The sequence below is a fragment of the Scyliorhinus torazame genome, chromosome 3 (assembly GCF_047496885.1).
Source record: "Scyliorhinus torazame isolate Kashiwa2021f chromosome 3, sScyTor2.1, whole genome shotgun sequence".
Lineage (NCBI taxonomy): Eukaryota > Metazoa > Chordata > Chondrichthyes > Carcharhiniformes > Scyliorhinidae > Scyliorhinus > Scyliorhinus torazame.
In genome coordinates, this window is record NC_092709.1 from 119,397,550 (window position 1) to 119,420,629 (window position 23,080).

Genomic DNA, 23,080 nt, shown 5'->3' on the forward strand with positions numbered 1-23,080 from the left:
TAAGTCATTACACCCTTCCACCCTAAAGTCCAAGGAGCCCCCATGGTTCCCGTGACTCATGGGTCTCCTGCTTCGTTTTTGCGCCAGGTCCGGCTCCTCCACGTCGGCCTCCGACGTGGGGGGGGGGGGGGGGTATAATGGCTAGGCGCCCGTCTTTTCCGATGTGAGCGCCTGAGGGGAGGTTTGCCCCTTCCCTCCGGTGGTAGGGGTACAGCTGCGGCATCATCCACGGTGTCCATATCAGAGTCCGATGTCCTCACCAGTGGTGTCGGAGGGGAGGACTCTCCACAGTCCTTGGTATGCTGGTCTGAGTCAACTCCAGAGGAGGAAACAAATCTGAGGTCTGCACCTGGTCCAGGTGTTTCTTTATTACATGTTGTCCGACACGTATCTCATACAACACAAGTCCTGTCCTGGCCTTGACTGTTCCTGCTACCCATGTGGGGCCATTCGCATAATTTCTGACCCATACATTTTCACCCACGCCGAACTGCCTTTCTCGGCGAGTGTTGTCGTGGCCCCTGCAAAATCGACATGAAGTCGCGACCATGGTCTACCTGGCCACTCCCATGCGTGCAGCAGGGCTGCCAGTGGCACCTTCTGCCCTTGTTGGCATTCTTGGCACCGACCTACCAATGCCGCTATGTCTGTGTCCAGACCCAGCCACCAGATATAGCTTCTGGCCAGCATCTTCATTCTTGAGACTCCCGGGTGCCCATGATGTAATTCAGCCAGTATGGCTTGACGGCCTTGACTTGGCGGGGCATCGTGTAATGGCAGCCTGCTTAGTGCATCGGCATTTGCCACACGGGTTTCTGGCCGATGCTCCAGTTGATACTGGTACACCGCCAGTAGTAGGGCCCAGTGTTGGATCCGGGCCAAAGCTATTGGTGGTATTGCTTTGTCTTCTTTCAACAAAGAACAAAGAAAAGTACAGCACAGGAACAGGCCCTTCGGCCCACCAAGCGCATGCCGACCATGCTGCCCGTCAAACCCAGCAATGGCTTCTGGTCTGTAATTATAGTGAATTTCCGCCCGTACAAGTACTGGTGAAATTTCTTCACCACGAAGATCACAGCCTTCCTTTTCGATTTGGGCGTACTTTCGTTCTGCTGCTGCCAGCATCCTGGAAGCTAACGCAATAGGTCATTCCTATCCGTTTTGCCCTCAGTGTGCCAAAACTGCACCAATGCCATATGGAGACGCGTCGCACGTGAGCACCAACTCTTTCCTGGGGTTGTAGTGTGCCAAGATAGTCTCTGAGGAAAGCTGTTCTTTTATCTTCTTGAAAGTCCGGTCTTGGCGGGCGGACCACTCTGGCTTGTCACCTTTTTAGTAATTGGTGTCGGGGGTCCAAGATGGAAGCTCTGTTCTGTATGAACTTTCCATAATATGTCACTAGTCCTAAAAAAGACCTTAACTCCTGGATTGTGGTGGGGGCCGGGGCATCTTTAATCTCCCTCACCCGGTCCTCCAAAGGGTGTAGCCCTGATTTGTCAACCTTGTATCCCAGATAGGTTACTTGAGGTGCTAGGAAAACACATTTCTCCCTCTTTAGGCGCACACCTACTGCTGAAAACCACCCAATGACTTCCTCCAGGTTTTCTGCCTTTGTTTTCCTGTAATGATGACGTTGTCCAGGTAAATGGCGACTTGTGGTAGCCTTTGCAATATATTCTCCATTGTTCTCTGGAATATCGCACAAGTTGACGATACCCCGAACGGCCCTTCAGGGTGTTTATCGTTGAGAATTTTTGGCACTCTTCGTCCAGCTTCAGCTGTAGATATGCGTGGCTCATATCCAGCTTTGAGAACAGGAGTCCTCCAGCCAGCTTTGCATACAAATCCTTAATCCGGGGAATTGGGTATTTGTCCTGTTGTGAGTTGTGATTAATCGTTTGTTTGAAATCTCCACAAAGGCGGACCGAGCCGTCCAGCTTAAGGATAGGCACCACGGGTGCCGCCCACTCTGCAAACTGGACCGGTTTTCCCTCACGCTCTAATCATTTTATTTCAAATCGACTTTCTGCCTTGATGTGAAGGGTACTGATCGGGTCTTGTAGAATTTTGGAACTGTCTTTGGATCAACATGCAATGTCGCCTTTGCTCACTTTATTGTTCCGAGCCCTTCTCGGAAAACCTCTGGGTATTTGCACAGGAGTTCGCTCAGGCGGCCATTTTCCAGCTGGGAAATGTTTACCCAATGCAGCTGGATCTCTTTTAGCCAGTTTCGTTCCGATAAGCTTGGCCCCACACCTTTCACTCCCATTAAAGGCAGCCTAACCAGTTGCTCTCCATAAGCCACAGTTACTTGCATTGTGCCCAGCACTCTCAGTGGTTCCCCTGTGTATGTCCTCAGTTTTGCCGAGGTCCTGATTAGGAATAAGGGTTGGAGTCCAGCGTGAATTTTATTGAATAATGTTTCCCCTATCACTGAGACAGCTGCTCCAGTGTCGACTTCCATCAGTGTGGGACGTCCAATCAACCTTATGGATAATTTAATGGGTTTTGATTTAACCATCGCAACACAATGTAATTGTTCCTCGTTGGAGGTAGGTGGGGCTTCTAGAGTATGCATTCTCCTGTACCCCGGCCTACGTGACCTTCTCCAGGATGATGGTTTTGGGCTTCTATTTCTCCTTTCTGGCTCCGATCTCTGGCAACAACTACAATATTCTGCCGGCCGGAAGGCTGCAAGGGCTGCTGTCTTTCTGAACCTAATTTTACCTTGCTTGGGAGGGCTTCTGCAAGTGGACCTGGGTAACTTAGTATCCGAGTCGTTCCTGAGGGTGGCTATTCAGTTGCTATCCCCCAGCGGTAGTCCCTTAACTCAGTTTCACTGGTATGGGCGTCTACCTCCATCGGAGTACCCTGTAACTCATGCTTTCCGCTTGCCGCTTTTTCGAAGGACAAAGCCAGCTGCAATGCTGGTTTGCAATCCAGCTCGGCCTCTGCTAACAGACGTTTCTGTATTGCGAAATTATTTATTCCACATTCCAAATGGTCTCGGAGCATCTAATTTAGTGTCAGACCCTAATCGCCTTAATCTTGTTAAAAAGTTTGTAACTGACTCCTCAGTGTCTCGGAATGCTGAGTAAAACCGCTATCTTCGCAGGATCAGAGGTGGCTTAGGGTCATAATACTCTTTTACTAAGTCTGTCAATTCCTGGAAAGTTTTCGTGTCCGGTGCCTCCGGAAAAGTGAGACTGCTCATAATGGCAAAGGCTGCCAGCCCACACGGGGTCAGCAGAATGACCCATTGCTTTTCATCCGGAAGTATATCGTTTGCTCTAAAGAAGTTCTTCATCCGCTCTACATATTGGGCCCAGTCTTCCACTGCAGGGTCAAAAGAGTCCAACTTTCCGAATAAAGGCATTCTGCCTGTCAGTGGCTTACCCTCAATATGCCGCGGCTGCTAATGAGCAGGTTCCTTTGGGTCATTCCGTTTTCCTCAGCGCCACTGTAATAAGTCCACGGAGGCAGAAGTCCCATCACCAGAATCCCTTTTATTTACAAACCCAACAGCTGAACAACCATGACCATTCAGCTTGCTGTCTGCACCAGGAGTGCAGCGGATCTGACACTCCCTGTTATATACACAGAAAGGGGTTCCCTGATTGGGCCATTAATCAGGGCACTCGTATTCTAATTGGCCAATCTCAAAGGCCTGGCCTAAGTCATTACAGGCCCCTCGTGATGTTTTGGTGCAGGACCAAGGAATTTAGGGGCTTCTATTTTTATTGTCATGCTCTCAGGTACTTCGCTGCCACAATAATGGTAGGATATAAAAAAAGATGGATTTTGTGCGCTGGGGAACAGCTGTAATGTTGCTTTTAATAAACAATGCTTTGGTATATAATCTGAACCAGAGTATGAATGATGGTCTCAATCATTTGGGGATTATCAGTGTGGTATCCATAACACGGCATTGGTGTCCTTACTACATAACAATTAGAAATAAAAGAGTGACAGTTACTGTATTAAAGGGATTTTTACCGACATACCATCAGAATTATACAGTCTGATTGGCAGAAACGCCAAAGAGATTCCAGGTCATAAAGCTCACAATCATTACATGAAATGATTCTAATCTTCTTAAATAAAATCCACATTGCATGCCACTTATTTCTTTTCCTGCCAAAGATTAGTTCAAGAGATGCCTGCTCATCATGTCAATGACCTCATATCACAGATGCAGTGACACAAATTCTTGAGACGATGTTAGAGTTTTTTCTCTAACTCAGGAGGATATTTTTTATTTATAATTCATTAGCCCCCAAAATTAGTGAATTTGTCAGTGGAAACTGGTAAAAACCGATAAAAACTAAACTTCATAGACATTTAAAAATGTGCTTGTAAGGTTGATTCAAAAGAACAAAGACAAAGAACAAAGAAATGTACAGCACAGGAACAGGCCCTTCGGCCCTCCAAGCCCGTGCCGACCATACTGCCCGACTAAACTACAATCTTCTACACTTCCTGGGTCCGTATCCTTCTATTCCCATCCTATTCATGTATTTGTCAAGATGCCCCTTAAATGTCACTATCGTCCCTGCTTCCACTACCTCCTCCGGTAGCGAGTTCCAGGCACCCACTACCCTCTGCGTAAAAAACCTGCCTCATACATCTACTCTAAACCTTGCCCCTCTCACCTTAAACCTATGCCCCCTAGTAATTGACCCCTCTACACTGGGGAAAAGCCTCTGACTATCCACTCTGTCTATGCCCCTCATAATTTTGTAGACCTCTATCAGGTCGCCCCTCAACCTCCTTCGTTCCAGTGAGAACAAACCGAGTTTATTCAACCGCTCCTCATAGCTTATGCCCTCCATACCAGGCAACATTCTGGTAAATCTCTTCTGCACCCTCTCTAAAGCCTCCACATCCTTCTGGTAGTGTGGCAACCAGAATTGAACACTATACTCCAAGTGTGGCCTAACTTGGAGTTCGGTTGCGTGGATGCTGTTTCAGAACACCGAAACTGCTTAACAAAAATGTTTTTTCAGTTCTTCTCTTTAATAAGCACAGTCACATTTTTTTATTCGAAGCTCATTTGTTTTAATGTGATAAAGACCAAACAGGTCATGGCCTTGTCGCTGACTCTAAACAACACTTCCTGATTGCTGCAAGCCGACACACTCCTTTGATGCCTGCAGTAAACAACAACTAAAATCTGCACATGCCAAATTGCAGAAGAGTTTATCAATCCCTTATTCTTCAACTTGAACAAATCACATCAGGTAATTAAGAATATAGGCAGATTATCAAATTCCTATGGGTTAAAATATGCAAGGAGCTGCTGGTGTGACCCATTGCTTTTTATGGTTGTAATTTTCGTGCCTCTGTCATCTTGACGGATTTCTGTACGTTTTCTACTTTTAATCTTCCATTCTCAGATTATTGAGGTAGATTTTTGGCCCCACTGATCACCCTTTACGGAACCTGCTTGACGTTTCTTCCAGTCTTAGGCAGGACCTATAAAAGGTAGCCAAACAACTCCAACATGTTGAGGACAAATATGTACCTGACAAGAAAACTTGCATTTACATCATGTGTTTAATATCATGGGACACTCAAAATACTTCACAGGATTGTTTTTTTTCTTTTTAAAAATATTTTTATTGAAGTATTTGTAAAATTTTATAACAATAACAAAGAAAAAGAACAATAAACATTTAACATTAACATGGTGAAAAAATAGACATTTCCCCAATCGGCTCTGTCTTCACAAACCACATGAAAGAACATAAAATAACACTTACCCTCCCCACCCCCCTCTCGGAATGCTGCTACTGCCGACATTTTAAATTTCTACAAGGAAGTCGACAAACAACTGCCACCTCTGGGAGAACCCCAGCATTGATCCTCTTAAGGCAAACTTTATTTTCTCGAGACTGAGAAACCCAGCCATGTCATTGACCCAAGTCTCTACACTCGGGGGTTTCGAGTCCCTCCACATTAAAAGGATCCATCTCCGGGCTACCAGGGAGGCAAAGGCTAGAACGTTGGCCTCTTTCACTCCCTGAACTCCCGGATCATCTGACACTCCAAAGATCGCTACCTCCGGACTCGGCACCACCCTAGCACCTTGGACATTGCCTTGGCAAACCCCTGCCAGAACCCTCCAAGCTTCGGGCTTGCCCAAAACATATGGACATGGTTTGCTGGGCTTCCCGCACACCTCGCACATCTGTCTTCTACCCTGAAAAACTTGCTCATCCTCGCCGCCGTCATGTGTGCCCGGTGGGCCACCTTAAACTGGATTAGACTAAGCCTAGCACATGATGCGGAGGAATTGACTCTACTTAGGGCTTCCGCCCACAGACCCGGCTCTAACTCTCTTCCTAACTCCTCCTCCGATTTGCCCTTAAGTTCCTCCACCGGGGTTTCCTCCACTTCCAGCAGTTCCTGGTAGATATCCGACACCTTCCCCTCCCCCACCCAGGTTACCGGACACTACTCTATCCTGTATCCCCCGTGGCGGCAGAAGCGGGAAGGCCACCACCTGTTTCCTCAGGAAGGCCCACACTTGCAAATATCTAAAGCCGTTCCCTGGCGGCAGTTTAAATTTTTCCTCCAGCGCCTGCAGGCTGGGAAAGCTCCCATCGATAAACAGGTCACCTATCCTTTCAATACCTGCCCTCTGCCAGCTCTGGAACCCGCCATCCATCTTACCCGTTAGAAACCTGTGGTTATTACATATAGGGGTCCAGACCGACGCGCCGTCCACTCTCTTGTGTCTCCTCCACTGCCCCCACTGGGCTTGTGGAGTAGCGGGCCGGCGAAAACGGCAGAGGTGCTGTTACCAGTGCTGCCAAACTGATGCCTTTGCATGACACCACCTCCAACCGCTCCCATGCCGACCCTCCCTCTCCCCAATACCCACTTCCTAATTATCACTATGTTGGCCGCCCAGTAGTAGTTGCAAAAGTTTGGCAACGCCAGCCCACCCTCCCTCCCGACTGCGTTCCAGCAGCTCTCTCTTTACTCGCTGGGTCTTGTTCGCCCACACAAATCCCGAGATGATTATCATTGAATTTACAGTGCAGAAGGTCTTATTCGCCCGCTTGAAAAAGGACTTGGGGATGAAGATGGGGAGGCACTGAAATACAAATCAAAATCTGGGGAGGACCGTCATTTTCACGGTCTGTACCCTCCCGGCCAGTGACAGCGGGAGCATGTCCCATCTTTTAAAGTCCCCTTCCATTTGTTCCACCAGCCGGGTCAAATTAAGCTTATGCAACGAATCCCAGGTAGCGAAAGCTCTTCTCTACCCTCCTAAGCGGCAGCTCACTCAGTCTCTTCTCCTGCCCTTTAGCCTGGATCACAAACAACTCGCTCTTCCCCACGTTCAGTTTGTACCCCGAAAAACTGCCAAATTCCCTCAAGATCTGCATGACCTCCCTCATGCCCTCCAGTGGGTCCGAAATATACAGGAGGAGATCATCCGCGTGGAGTGAGACCAGGCGCTCCACCCCCCCCCACCCGGTGCTCCACCCCCTACCCCCACCCCCACACCCCCACCCCCACCCCGGACCAGCCCTTGCCAGTTCCTTAAGGCTCTCAACGCCATGGTCAGTGGCTCAATGGCTAGAGCAAATAATAGCGGGGAGAGGAGGCACCCTTGCCCCGTCCCCCGGTGCAATTTAAAATACCCCAACCTAAGCCGGTTCGTACGCACACTTGCCACAGGCGTCTGGTACAGCAATCGCACCCACTGAATAAAGTCCCCACCAAACCCAAACCCAACCAGTACCTCCCACAGGTACTCCCACTCCACCCGATCGAAAGCTTTCTTTGCATCCATCGCTGCCACAACCTCTGCTTCCTCTTTCCGAGGGCATCATAACAATATTTAAAAGCCTCCGCACATTGGCATTAAGTTGCCTGCCCTTAACAAATCCAGTCTGGTCTTCCCCTATCACCCCCGGGACACAATCCTCTATCCTTGTGGCCAAGATCTTAGCCAATAGCTTGGCATCCACATTTAGAAGTGAGATTGGCCTGTAAGACCCACACTGTTCAGGATCCTTCTCCCGTTTAAGAATGAGTGAGATCGAGGCCTGCGACATTGTAGTGGGGAGGATTCCCTTCTCTCTGGCCTCATTAAAGGTCCTCATCAGCAGTGGGCGCAATGTCTCCGAAACTTTCTTTAAAAATTACACCAGAAAGCCATCCGGCTCTGGAGCTTTGCTCGACTGCATGCCCTCCAGCCCCTTAATAATTTCTTCTATCTCGATCGAGACCCAGCCCCTCCACCATGCCCTCCTCCACCCTCGGGTACCTCAACTGGTCCAGAAATTGTCTCATCCCTTCCGCTCCCACCGGGGGTTCGAACTCATATAATTTGCTGTAGAATTCCTTAATAACTTCATTCACCCCCCCCTGGGTCCAAGACCAAATTATCCTCCTTATTCATTACCCCACCAATCTCCCTGGCCGCCTCTCTCTTCCTAAGCTGGTGTGCCAGCATCCTGCTCGCTTTCTCCCCATACACATAGACCTTTCTCAGCTGTTCTACCGCTTTCCCTGTGGTCAGCAATTCTATCAGGAGTGTGAAGTTAGAAAAGTACCTCAGTGAACATATTTATTTTAAATGTTAGAAGAACACATGTTAGATATAACATCTAGGGGCTTTTCACAGTAACTTCACTGCAGTGTTAATGTAAGCTTACTTGTGACAATAAAGATTATTATTATTAGCAAAATAATTTTTGCCTGACCTTATAATCCATGCATTGGTGCATACTAGGTGTGATGGACTTAAAAATCCAGTTTATCATTTTTCTCTTTCATCCTCTTCAACCTCATCCCAGTTTTCAGGGGTGGAATTCTCTAGCGTTCACTGGCGGGCAGGGTTCTCTGGTCCCGATCACCCCCCCCCCCCCCCCCCCCCAAGTGTTGGTATGCCTGTTTGCGGAAACCAGTGCTAAGCGGCGCAGGCTCAGGCTCCCTGAGGCGAGGCTGTTAGGTCCCAGGTGCTGGATAGATCCAATGTGCGCATATTCAAGTTGGACTAACTGCTCACTTGAATATGCAAATCTGGGTCCCGACCCAAGGGGCGGGATCCAGATTGTGACGCCTCACGATATCGCATTAGATCTTGCAAGGCGTGGCAAGGCCGGTAAATACCAGACTTGTCATGCCCACAGTCGGGCACAGCCGATAGATTGTGCCCGCTGTATTTTTTTCAGAGTTCCAACAGCTCCAGTCTTTTTCATCTGACTGGAAAGAAAAATCATATTTTAAAAGATTACTCCATGTCACATGAAAATTCTCTTCCATTTTTTTTTGTTTAAAGCTGTGAATTCCATGTGTGTATTCGGGCTACCTTATTTGTTGGGGGCATCGTCGAGAATGTTGTTTATTCTGTTGTTCTGTCGACAATAAGAAAATCCTTCATGGCATTGAATACTTCTGATGTTTCAGCCTATATGGAATGATTTTCTTCATTCACAAGGAATCTCATGTGCTGCCCACACATAATGAGTAATTGTGAGCATGCCAAATCAATTTCCTGTTCATTATGGGCCATGAACTGAAGATGTGAGAAGTGTGCTCCAATTTCCTGACATATGCAGCCAGAACCTCTGGTGACAGCACAAACTTGGAAAATCAGCTCTTATTTATCAATCCCTGGAACATTTTGAAACAACACTTGTATAAGAAAAGATCACAAAGATAGGTGACTTTGATACTGCTGTTTATTGGAATTCTTAACAGACTGGTTTTGGAGGGAGGGGTCACCAGAGCCTTACATTATTTTCATCACAATGCCTTCACGATTCACAATGATGTGATGCAGATCAGTGTGATTTATGTCATCATGCTGTATGCTTAGAAATAAATGGAAAATGCTTTTTCAAAATGTTCCTTTATGTGTTAGTAAATTGCCACGAAATAATGCTTTGTGGAAAAAAATGTTACTTCTTCCATGTGGTTCATCTGTAAAAATGTTATTCATCTCTTAGTTTGGTCATATTCTGAATGTCCTTCTCTGTTTTTCATGGACAAACTGGTTTACTGAAAAACGAGCAAAAAATAATCAATTTGATATGCTAGAATAGCTTGCCAAATGATTCTGACTCAAGAGTCATCCTTTCTGCTGATTTCTCTGTCGGTAAATCTCAGATTCAAGGATACCACTGATTTGAGTTACGGTTTACAGCTTGCTTCATGCTTTGCTGTTATGTATAATTTCAGATCCCAATTGATAATGTTAATTAAAATTCAAAGGACTGATGATAAATTTGAATTTGTTTTTAGGTTATAATTTCAAAGAAAATTTGTGATACTGCTCCGTAATCAGGATGGTTGTTTACTTTTCTGTGGCCTTATCTGAAATTTATGTTCAGTTTTTTAATTATTCCTTCTTATTCGAATGTGAGCATCGCAAGACCAGCGTTTCTTGCCCATCATTTATTGTCCTTGAGAAGGTGGTGGTGACCAGCTTTCTCAAACCACTGCAGTCCATGTGGTGAAGGTACCACCCATAGTGTTGTTAGGGGCGGCATGGTGGCAGATGGTTAGCACTGCTGCCTCACAGCGCGAGGGACCCAGGTTCAATTCTGGCAACTGTCTGTGGGAGGTTGCACATTCTCCATGTGTCTGTGTGGGTTTCCTCCGCGGGCTCTGCTTTCCTCCCACAGTCCAGTGATGTGCAGGTTGGGTGGAATTACAGAAATAGGGTGGGGGAAGTGGGCCTTGGTAGGGTGCTCTTTCAGAGGGTCAATGCAGACACTATGGGCCGAATGGCCTCCTTCTGCACTGTAGGGATTCTATTTTATGGGAGAGAGTTTCAGCAATTTAGCACATCAACAGCGTTAAGTCAGGATGGTGCGTGGCTTAGAGAGGAACCTCCAGGTAGTGGCGGTGTTCCCATGTATCTGCTGCACGTCTTTCTGGATTGTAGTGATTACAGGTTTGGAAGATGCTGTCAAAGGAGACCATGATGGCTGTCCCCATGAATATAGGGGGTGTGCGTGGGCTTAAGGACCACAAGGATAAATGAAAACACATCAGACCTTCAGTTGCAATAGTGTATTCCATCAACAAGATGCACTGCAGGAACTCACCAAGGGTCCTTTGACAACTCCTTCTAAATCCACAACCTCTACCACCAAGAAAGGCGAGGGGAAGTAGGGGCGAAATTCTCCGTTATCGGCGCAAAGTCCGCCGATCGGCGCAAAAAACGGCGCAAAGCTGACTTGCGTCACGCCGGAAAAATGGTTCAAAAGTCTCCGGCCCAAAATGGACTAGCAGCGACGTGACGGGATCCGCGCTTGCGCACGTGGTTCACGCCGTGCAGCGTCATACACGCCGCGTGACGGCTCATAAGGCCGCGCTGCTCCCCTCCACCCGACCGGAAAACACCCGACCGGAACACCCGACTGGATGGCTGGCCGCCGCTCAGCACCGAGGTTCCAGTCACGGGATGTGGAGGTGCTCCTGGACGCAGTGGAGCAGAGGAGGGACGCCCTGTATCCCGGGCACGGCCGCAGAGTTGCCCCACACCACAGCCGGCGTCTGTGGAGGGAGGTGGCAGAGGCCGTCACCGCTGCGGCCCTGACACCACGGACAGGCACCCAGTGCCACAAGAAGGTGAACAACCTCGTCAGAGCAGGCAGGGTGACCCTCGCCCATATCCCCCCTCCCCCATATCCCCCCTCCCCCATATCCCCCCTCCCCCATATCCCCCCTCCCCCATATCCCCCCCTCCCCCATATCCCCCCTTCCCCATATCCCCCCTCCCCCATATCCCCCCTCCCCCATATCCCCACATCCCCCCTCCCCCACATCCCCCTCCCCATATCCCCCTTCCCCCATATCCCCCTCCCCCATATCCCCCCTCCCCGATATATCTCCCTCCCCCATATCCCCTAATATCCCCCCTCCCTCATATCCCCTTCCCCATATCCCCCTCCCCATATCCCCCTTCCCCAATATCCCCCTCCCCATATCCCCTCTCCCCCATATCCCGCCTCCCCCATAACCCCCTCCCCATATCCCCCCTCCCCCATATTCCCCTCCCCCATATCCCCCAATATCCCCCCTCCCCCATATCCCCCCTCCCCCATATCTCCCCTCCCCATATCCCCCCTCCCCATATCCCCCAATATCCCCACTCCCCCATATCCCCCCTCCCCCATATCCCCCTCCCCATATCCCCCAATATCCCCACTCCCAAATATCCCCCCTCCCCATATTCTCCCTCCCCCAATATCTCCACTCCCCCATATCCCTCCTCCCCCACATCCCCCCCCCATATCCCCCAATACCCCCCTCCCCATATCCCCCCTCCCCAATATCCCCCCTCCCCCATATCCCCCTCCCCATATCCCCCCTCCCCATATCCCCCCTCCCCATATCCCCCAATATCCCCCCTCCCCAATATCTCCCCTCCCCCATATCCCCCCTCCCCCAAATCCCCCCTCCCCCACATGCCCCCTCCCCCATATCCCCCTCCCCATATCCCCATAACCCCCCTCCCCCATACCCCCCTCCCCCATACCCCCCTCCCCCATATCCCCTTCCCCAATATACCCCCCTCCCCAATATCCCCCTCCCCATCTCCCCCCTCCCCATATCCCCCCCTCCCCCATATGCCCCCTCCCCCATATCCCCCCTCCCCATATCCCCAATATCCCCCTCCCCATATCCCCCCTCCCCAATATTCCCCCTCCCCATAGCCCCCCTCCCCAATATCCCCCCCTCCCCCATATCCCCCCCTCCCCATATCCCCCCTCCCCCATATCCCCCATAACCCCCCTCCCCATATCCCCCTTCCCCATATCCCCTCCTCCCCCATATCCCCCCTCCCCCATATCCCCCCTCCCCCATATCCTCCCTCCCCCATATCACCTGATCACTGCCTGCGTGTCTAACCATGCATGCTTCATTGTGTATCGCAGGAGCAAACGTCGAGGCACCCATCCCCGCAGATGCAGACCGCCTGCAGGATGCCCCTCGGAGGCCACGGGAGACGGAGAGACCCGGACCCTCCGACATGCGACGCCCGCAGGATGCCCCTCGCACACCACGGGAGACGGAGAGACCCGGACCCTCCGGCATGCGACGCCCGCAGGATGCCCCCTCGCACACCACGGGAGACGGAGAGACCCGGACCCTCCGGCATGCGACGCCCGCAGGATGCCCCTCGCATAGCACGGGAGACGGAGAGACCCGGACCCTCCGGCATGCGACGCCCGCAGGATGCCCCTCGCACACCACGGGAGACGGAGAGACCTGGAGCAACAGGGAGACGACACCCCCGTCACGTGCGGGAGCAACAACGCAGGCGTGTGCCACCCAGCGACGAGGGGGGCAGCCACAGGCACCCGTCACATCCGAGCCAGGACACCACTACCCAGGGCACCACTACCCAGGACACCACTACCCAGGACACCACTACCCAGGACACCACTACCCAGGTCACCACTACCCAGGACACCACTACCCGGGACACCACTACCCGGGACACCCCTACTCAGGACACCCCTACCCGGGACAGCACTACCCAGGAAGACGAAATACCGGACAGTGACTCAGAGTGGATGGGTGGAGACGAACCCCCACCCCAAAGTGCCATGGACTCAGAGTGGGACGAAGAGCACGACACAACGCCACTGCTGTCACCAACACCCTCCACCATCGCAGAAACACTCACCTCGGTTGGGCACTTTAGTGATGAGGCGCCTGGTACACTAACTGGTGCGCACAACACAGCCGTCCCGGTACAACAGGTGGAGGTAGGAGCATCAGAGGGGCCGGGCGGTCGGATGGCAGCCCAGCCCAAGCGAACATCTGCCGCCCAGATGGATCCCGGGTTCCTGGACGTTCCACACCCACACATAGATCCGATGCAACCACCGACCCAGAGACGAGCGAAGAGGGTGACAGCCGGTTTGCGGCGGTTGCAGTCGCAGGTGGAGGAGTCCACCCGCGTCCAGGAGCTGGGAGTGGTGCCGGTCATTGCATGCCACCCAGGTCGACACCGCATGGGTGGCGTCCGCGGTGGAGGCAATGGGTGCGACGGTGTCAGACATGGGGAACGGTTTGCCAGGCCTGGGGCTTTCCGTGCAGGCGGCGTCTGTGGCCCAGGATATGGCTGCCCTCTCACAGGAGGCCATGAGCCAGTGCCAGCGCCAGATGGCAGAGGCGCTCAACACCATGGCCCAGTCTCAGCAGGCCATAGCACAGTCTCAGTAGGCCATGGCCCAGTCTCTGCAGGCCATCGCTGAGGGCATCGGCGCCAGTGGCCATGTGCGAGCCGGCGTCGCACTGTCACAGACAGGGTTTGCCAACCCCCTGGGCTCCATGGCTGCAAACCTGCAGACCCCTGTCGATACCAGCACGGGCCTCCAGGACTGGCAGCGCCAGATGCCGGGGGGGCGTCGGATGGCCAGTCCGTCGCATCCCCCACCCATGTAGAGGCCTGGGGGTCATCGGGCACCCCGAGGGAGGAGGAGGTGGTGTGGTCCGTCCCTGCTCCGCCTGTAGGGGAGGTCCGGGAACTCCGCGACACCTCGGACTCCCCCCCTTCCGTCCCAGGTGCATCGGGTGGGCAATGGGCAGGACAGGCTGGCAGCTCGCCATCCCAGTCGCCCGGGTCACAGCCTGGCCCATCTAGGCCAGGACGCCCCAGGAAACGGCCGCCAAAGGGATCCAGTGTCAGAGGGCAGGAATCACAGGAGTCCACCTCCAGTTCTGCTGTACCGTCTGGGGAACCACGTCGACGTAGTCAAAGGGCCCGTAAGGCCAAACAATTAGACACTGAGTAAGTTGGCACGGGTGCAGGGCACAGATGAGTTTTAGGGGCTAGGGCACGTGCATGAACTCCTTTGGTTAATAGAGTCAATGTTACACCTACAGAAGCTGCCTTTGTGCTCTGTCCAAAGTGTTATGTACGTTGAGCGCAAGTGTGTGTGTGAGGGGTGGTCTTACCTCAGCCCCAGGTGAGTCTGCCCCCTTCCCCCTGGCCCGCCATCAACATCCCCCCGGGCAGAGGTCGGGACCGTGCGCTGCAGTGTCACAGCCGCATGCAGGGATGGTCCGGGTGGATGGTGGGACTGTGGCCATGGGTCAGACATAGTCCAACGATGTGGAGCCAGGAGCTCACCGCAGGGCGAGTTGTCATCATCCTCCATGGCCTGCAATAGACACGCGTCCACCCGCAACTGTGTGAGCCCGGCCGTTGTGCCGCAGGTGGATCGGCAATGGCGGGGGTGGTGTGCATGCGGGTGGGGTGGGTGGGGTTGGGGAGGGGGGTAATGGTGCTGGGTGGGTGGGTGGGTGGGGGGTGGGGGTGGTCAGCTGTTGCCATGGTGTGCGGTCTGTGGCCATACTACCCGATTCCCATGCCCATCTAGTCAGTGAAGCGGGCGTCTATCAGTCTGTCCCGTGCCCGCTGGGCCAGCCGGTAACGGTGGACAGCCACCCGCCTCTGTCTAGCCCGTCTGCCCTGACCATTGCCCCCATCCCCCTCATCTGGGGAGGACTGCGCCTCTTCCTGCTGCTCCTCCACTTCACCCTCCTCTCCCTGCGGCACATCGCCCCTCTGTTGGGCTATGTTGTGCAGGACGCAGCACACCACAATGATGCGGCTGACCCTATCTGACCGATACTGGGGGGCGCCCCCAACGAGGTCCAGGCACCTGAAACGCATCTTCAGCACGCCAAAGCACCTCTCTATCACTCCCCTTGTCGCTACGTGGGCATCATTGTAGCGGTTCTCCGCCTCATTGCGTGGCCTCCGTACAGGCGTCATCAGCCACGATCGCAATGGGTAGCCCCTGTCGCCCAGCAACCAGCCCCTCAGCCGGCAATGGCGTCCCTCGTACATGCCGGGAATGGATGACCGCGACAACACGTATGAGTCGTGTACACTGCCTGGGTAACGGGCACAGACGTGCAGGATCATCATGCGGTGGTCGCAGACCACTTGTATGTTCATCGAATACGTCCCCTTCCTATTGGTGAACACGGCCCTGTTATCTGCAGGTGGCCGCACGGCGACGTGCATCCCATCGATCGCACCCTGGACCATGGGGAACCCGGCCACGGCAGAGAGGTCCAAGGCCCGGGCATCTTGGCTGGCCCGGTCCACAGGGAAGCGGATGTAGCGGTGCGCCATGGCATATAGGGCATCTGTCACTGCCCGGATGCACCGATGCACCGATGTCTGCGATATGCCGGACAGGTCCCCATTCGGTGCCTGGAATGACCCTGTTGCATAAAAGTTCAGGGCAACCGTAACCTTGACAGACACGGTGAGAGGGTGTCCCCCGCCAGTGCCACGCGGTGACAGGTGTGCCAGCAGGTGGCAGATGTGTGCCACGGTTTCCCGCCACATCCGGAGTCTCCTCCTGCACTCCCGGTCCGTGAGGTCCTGGTATGAGTGCCGGGGCCGGTACACACGGGGCGCCCTCGGGTGCCTCCGTTGCCGTGGGGCCGCGACGTCCTCCTCGTCCTGTCGGTCAGGTGTCCCTCCAGCCTGGGCGGCAGCCGCCTGCCCCTCTGCGGCAGGCTGTGCTGCCTCTCTGGCACGCTCCTCCTCCTCCTCCTCATCCAGGGCAACATGGACATTAGCGGCTGCTGCCACGGCGGCCAACATCGTTGGATGATCGGAAAACATGACGGCCTGGTTGGGGGGGGGGGGGGGAGAACGACGACATGTCATCATTGCCCATATCCCCTCCTTCCCCCCAGCCAGGTGGCATGGACCGCATAGGTCCAACTGTTGGAGGCTGGCACCTGGCCAGGTGGACCAACTCACTTGCCCCCCCATCCCCCTCCCCGGCACGGACCCCCCCCCCCATCCCCCTCCCCGGCACGGAACCCCCCCCATCCCCCTCCCCGGCACGGACCCCCCCCCCCCACCCCATCCCTCTCCCCGGCACGGACCCCCCCATCCTCCTGCCCGGCACGGACCCCAACCTCCTCCCCAGCACAGACCCCCCATCCCGGCACGGACCCCCCATCCCCCTCCCCGGCACGGACCCCAACCTCCTCCCCGGCACGGTCCCCCCCATCCCCCTCCCCAGCACGGACCCCCCCCATCCTCCTCCCCGGCACAGACCCCAACCTCCTCCCCGGCACGGACCCCCCCCATCCCCCTCCTCGGCATGGGCACCCCCCCCATCCCCCTCCCCGGCACGGACCCCAACCTCCTCCCCGGCACGGAACCCCCATCCTCCTCCCCGGCACGGACCCCCACTCCCGGCACTCCCCCGGAGCCTTGCCTACTCGAACCACACACCCCCCCCCGCCGCACACACACACACACAACCCGAGACACACCTCTCCCCACACATTCAGACTGTGGCCACGCCATCGCCTGCCCAGCGGCCAACCCCCCAGGCCGTCACTCACCTCCACGCTGGTCGGCGTGAACCTGGAGCACAGGTTCACGCCGATGAAAAGGAGGTTTGATTTACGTCGACGTGAACGGTCATCACGTCGACGGGACTTCGGCCCATCCGGAAGGGAGAATATCGGCAGGCCGAAAATCGGCTGCCTTGCGCAGACCCGTGCCATTCTCCGACGTCAGCGGCGCCATTAACGCCCCGCCGACTTTTCTCCCTTCGGAGACTTCGGCAACCGGCGGGGGCGGGATTCACGGCGGCCAACGGCCATTCTCCGACCCGCTGGGGGGTCGGAGAATGACGCCCCAGATGTATGGAAACACTGCCACTTTCATGTTCCCCTCAAAGCCACACACCATCATCACTTGCTGTACCTTCAGTGCAACAAATCCTGGAACTTGAGTGCACCAACATGGACTGCAACAGTTCAAAAAGGCAGCTCACCACAACCTTCTCAAGGGCAATTAGAGATGGGCAACAAAAATTCTGGCCTAGCCAGTAAAGCCCATGTTCTGTGAAATAGAAAAAGGACATCCCAACATTATTCGTTAGAAGGGTTTTAAGGTCCAGAGATCTTAATTGCTGATGTTCATCCGCCATTGGGAAAATGATGTTAAGCCTCCCGCCAAATTAAGTTTGCCTGTCCACGAAGAATGTGATGATTTTGCCGAAGGAGTGGCAACATTGAACATGGAGGTCAGGAAGGAAGCATTGGATGATTAACGGTTTAGTGGGAATAGGGTCAAAAGAGCAGGAGGCTCTTCAAGGGCCGCAGAAATGGCATCCTGATCTCTTGCTACACTGGAGAGTTCTGGCGAGCAGAGCTCCCCAGTGTACAAAACGGGACTATGTGTGGCCTCGGCTGTGTGTTCCCCACTGAGGCTCCTTATACAATGCGAGTTGCATTGTACAGCCATGTGTTTTTGTGGTCTCCAGAAAATATGTAGGCCTGGAGTCTGCCTCAGGTGGCATTGTTTTTCCCAGTGCAATTTGCCCAAAATCAACCAAAGCAGTGCGTTGGACTGTAGAAATTTAAGGACAAATTACATTCAGTGCAAATTGGACTTCCACAATCTTTTGTGCTGCTTTGTTTTAACATCACATGAGAAGCCAGCACTGCCCACAAAACTGTCCATCTCCGCAGGCTAAATGAATCACCACTAATTAGTATGTTCAATTGCAATCCTTTAAGGGACAAGGACAGTAATAGGCATCTTTTGATTTTTTTTTAAGTTACGGAGAACCTGACCCCAGTACACTATAATAAATAGCAAATGGTCCTGTTTGATTTTTTTAAAGTCATTTTCATTTATTTAGAATTAGTTTGCTCAGAGGTGGACCAGACACCAATTAAAAATGCTTATGATTTGTGATAAACCCTTTTCCGCTGCATTATCAAGTTGCACCAAGTTACAATTCTTCAGTATCGTAAGGAATATTTTTTAAAGCAACATTTAAAAAAAGAATCACACGCTAAACTCAATTGTTCTGGTTGTTGTTGATTTTGCATTTGATTTTATAATAAAACTGAGTTTGAGTGGAAACCTGAGGGGGAAGAAAACGCTTCTCAAAATGTGCTCAATTTACATAGGAACTGTCATAATATCCACTCATGTATATAATGAGATGCAGACAGGCAGTGATTGACACATAGGATGACCAGTAAGCATAGCCAATCACCAGCCAGGACGCTACCACTATAAAGCCAGAGGACACTAGGTTTCCCGCTCTCTCGGGACCCAGCTACTGAGACAGTCAGAGTCCACGAGCTAGCAAGCACAAACACCATGCGGTAGCTAGTCCGCGGGATTCTCCACTCCCACGCCGAAGTGGCCGCGCCGTCGTGAACACCATCGAGGTTCACGACGGCATGGAACGGCCCCGGTCCCGACCGATTCAGGCCCTGACAATGGGCCAGTATCGGGGCCGCGTCATCTACACGCGCCAGGTCTTGTCGCCCGCGTAAAAGTGGCGCTGCATAGATGATGCGGCCGGCACCGCATAACGGACGTCATCCGCGCATGCGCCGGTTGGCCGGCGCCAACCCGCGCATGTGTGGTTGCCGTCCTCTCAAAGACCGCCCCGCAAGAAGATGCGGACGGATCTTGCGGGGCCGCGGAAGGAAGGAGGTCGGCCCGAAGATTGGTGGGCACCGATCGCGTGTCACCCCACATTCCAGGTGAAGCCCGGTGCAGGAACCCCCCTCGCCCCCCCACAGGCCGCCCCCCCAGCGTTCACGCACCGCCCACGACTGTAGCGACCAGGTGTGGACGGCGCCGGGGGAACCCGCCGTTTTGGGCTGGCCACTCGGCCCATCCGGGCCTCAGAATAGCGGGAGTGCCGGAGAATCGCCATTTTCGGTGTCTCCGGCGATTCTCCGGCCTGCGGCCCACGAAACCCGACCAGGCCATTCCCGCCGCTTGGGAGAATCGCGGGAGGGCGTCGGACCGGCGTCCCCGGAAATTTTGGCGGCCCAGGCGATTCTCCTAACCGGCGTGGGAGTGGAGAATCGCGCCCAGTAAGTCTGGTCAGGCTACTACAAGGTCACTAGTCAGATCAGTATTGTGTCGACCCACAGCTGAATATGTACAGCAGTTCATCTAGTTGAATAAAACAGTGTTGGATCCTCTCCTGTGTTAGACGTCTGTTCCTAACTTCCCTGCATCGAGTGCAGTCCACATCGAACCAACCTGCCGAACACATCAGGAACAAAGGAATTAGGAACAGAAGTAGGCAATTCAACCCTAGAGCCTGCTCCGCCATTCAATCAAATCATGGCTGATCTCTTCCTGATCTCAAATCCACCTCCCTACCTGTTTCCTATATCCATTTAACCCTTTTTTAAAAATCAGAAATATATCTATCTCCTACGTGAAACCATTTAATGACTCAGACTCCTGACTCCATCGTACTATGGGGCAGCGAGTTCCACAAATTCACCACTCTCTGCGAGAAGTAGTTCCCCCTCATCCCAGTTCTAAGTCTACCACCTCTCAAAATCTATCTGTGACCTCTCATTCTAGATTTCCCCACAAAGAGTGAACTTTGATCAAATCCTCTTTCATCCTTCTAAACTCCAGTGAGTATAAGCCTAAACTGTTTAATCTCTCCTCATAAGCCAACCCTTGTACCACTGGCATCCATCTGATGAACCCCCTGTGAACTGCGACCACATTCTTCCTCAAATAAGGAGACCAAAACTTATTGCAGCCTAGGGCGTGAGGCATCATGTGGCCTCCTCTCGGTTAGTTCTGTAATTTTCTGCTCCCTCCTCTGGAAAGCAGTCTCTTTTCTTCAATTTTCTCATTCAGCGCACTTCTGGCAGTTTTTTAAAAAATCATTTATGGGATGAGGAGGGCTGTGACTAGTGCTTTTCCACAGGGATCAGTGCTGGGATCTTTGCTGTTTATAGTATATAAACGATTTGGAGGAAAATGTAACTGGTCTGATAGTAATTTTGCGGACGACACAAAGGTTGGTGGAATTGTGGATTGCGAAGAGGACTGTCACAGGATACAGCAGAATATCGATCGGTTAGAGACTTGGGCGGAGAGATGGCAGATGGAGTTTAATCCAGTCAAATGTGAGATAATGTATTTTGGAAAGTCTGATACAGTAAATGGCAGAATCTTTAAGAGTATCGACAGGCAGAGGGATCTGGGTGTACAGGTACACAGGTCAATGAAAATGGCAATGCAGGTGGAGAAGGTAGTCAAGAAGGCATACGGCATGCTTGCCTTCATCGGCTGGGTCATTGAGTATAAAAATTGGCAAGTTATACTGCAGATATATCAAACATTAGTTAGGCCACACTTGGAATATAGTGTTCAATTCTGGTCACCACATTACCAGAAGGATATGGAGGCTTTGGAGAGGGTACAGAAGAGGTTTACCAGGATGTTGCTTGGTATGGAGGGCATTAGCTATGAGTAGACGTTGGATAAACTTGGTTTGTTTTCAGTGGAATGATGGAGGTTGAGGGGAAACCTGCAAAATTATGAGGGGCATGGACAGAGTGGATAGTTGGAGACTTTTTCCCACGGTGGAAGTTAATTACTAGGGTATATAGGTTTAAGGTGCAAGGGACAAAGTTTAGAGGAGATATGCGAGGGACGTTTTTTTACACAGAGGGTAGTATGTGCCTGGAACTCGCTGCCGGAGGTGGTGGTGGATTTTGTTGTAAATTTTGATATGATAATTACGTTTAAGGGGCATCTTGACAAATACATGAATAGGATGGGAATAGATGGATACGGGCCCTGGAATTGTAGAAGGTTTTAGGTTAGACGGGCAACATGGTCAGCGTAGGTTTGGAGGGCCGAAGGGCATGTTCCTGTGCTGTACTTTTCTTTGTTCTTTGTTCTATGTGGGTGTCGATGGCTAGGCCATCTTCAATGCCCATACCTAGTTGCCCTTCAGAAGGTAGCAATGAGATGGAACAGCGATGTATTTTCAAGTCAGGATGGCATGTGACTTGGAGGAGAACCTCCAAGTGGTGGGGTTCCCAGGTACCTACTACTGCTCTTGTCCTTCTAGATAGTAGTGGCCGTGGGTTTAGAAGGTTCTGTCTGAGGAACCTTGGCGAGTTACTGCAGTGCATCTTGTAGATGGTACACACAGCTGCCAATGTTCGTCGGTGGTGGAGGGTTTGAGTGCTCGTGGAGGGGGTAGCAATCAAGCGAGCTGCTTTGTTCTGTTCAAAGCTGATGTCATTTCCTGTTGTCTCCTGACTGGCCCTGGAATGTCTCAGTTATATATGGGACCACCCACCTCATTATACCTTTTCCTGTTATTTCATTAAATTTTATGGCTTTCTATTGAAATAGTAGAATGCCTTTGGGTAGTTTCAGTGTCTGCTTCTTTGAGAGAAAAGAGGATCTGATACCAGTAATATTCAACGATTTGGTTCATTGTCCCAAATGCTTTATTGATGTACAGGTGTAAATATTATATGTTCTGTTGAATTCTCATTATGGCAGGGACCTATCAATGTGCTTTGGTTACAGGAACAGCTTTGCTCTATGTTTTTGTAGTATCTCCCAGTGCTTGGTACAAGTTCATCAAAAATAGTAATAACCTTACAGAAGTTACTACATACATATATATAAGGTACATATAAAATTAGTGCATAAAGATGATTGGTGTGTTAAAATTGAGGAAGCTGGATACTTCTTGGTAATAGAATTCAAGCGAATAACAGGGTAACAATAATTGATTACAGAACTTAACTCTAAGAGCACCAAAGATGGTGAAGGAAAGTGAGTGTTTCACAAGTTAAAAAGGACTAAACTAATTTTTGGGATTTAGGGCTAACTATTTAAAGCTTTGTTTGAAGTTTTGCTTCACACAATAGGCTTTTGAATCATAGCTGATGCAAATTGATAAGTATTATTTGCTTGGCTGGCTCTACACTTGAAACCAATCAACCTTGACTGACTTCACAGCACTTGCTCTGTAATTAGATTTTACATACAATGAGACTTTACATACTTGGGGCCATGTGGTGTTTCCCACTTGTCAAGTGAGGATGCGACCACAAAGAGCTGTACTTCCTGCTGTACATGATGTACTTGGGTCTTGCATTGTCTACAATTAAGCAAAACATAATTTTAGATTAATTATACTTTGATTACTTGATCATTACACAAAACTCAACTACAAACTAATTTTAAATGTTTATTAAACCTAAACTCTTGGATTGGATTGGTTTATTGTCA

The 23,080-nt window shown here is 51.8% G+C and overlaps 1 protein-coding gene across 5 annotated transcripts in view; it reads left to right on the top strand.

The window, feature by feature from the left end:
* Positions 1 to 23,080, top strand: part of fstl5 (follistatin-like 5) — a 1,269,795-nt gene that overhangs the window by 458,364 nt on the left and 788,351 nt on the right. The window lies entirely within an intron of this gene.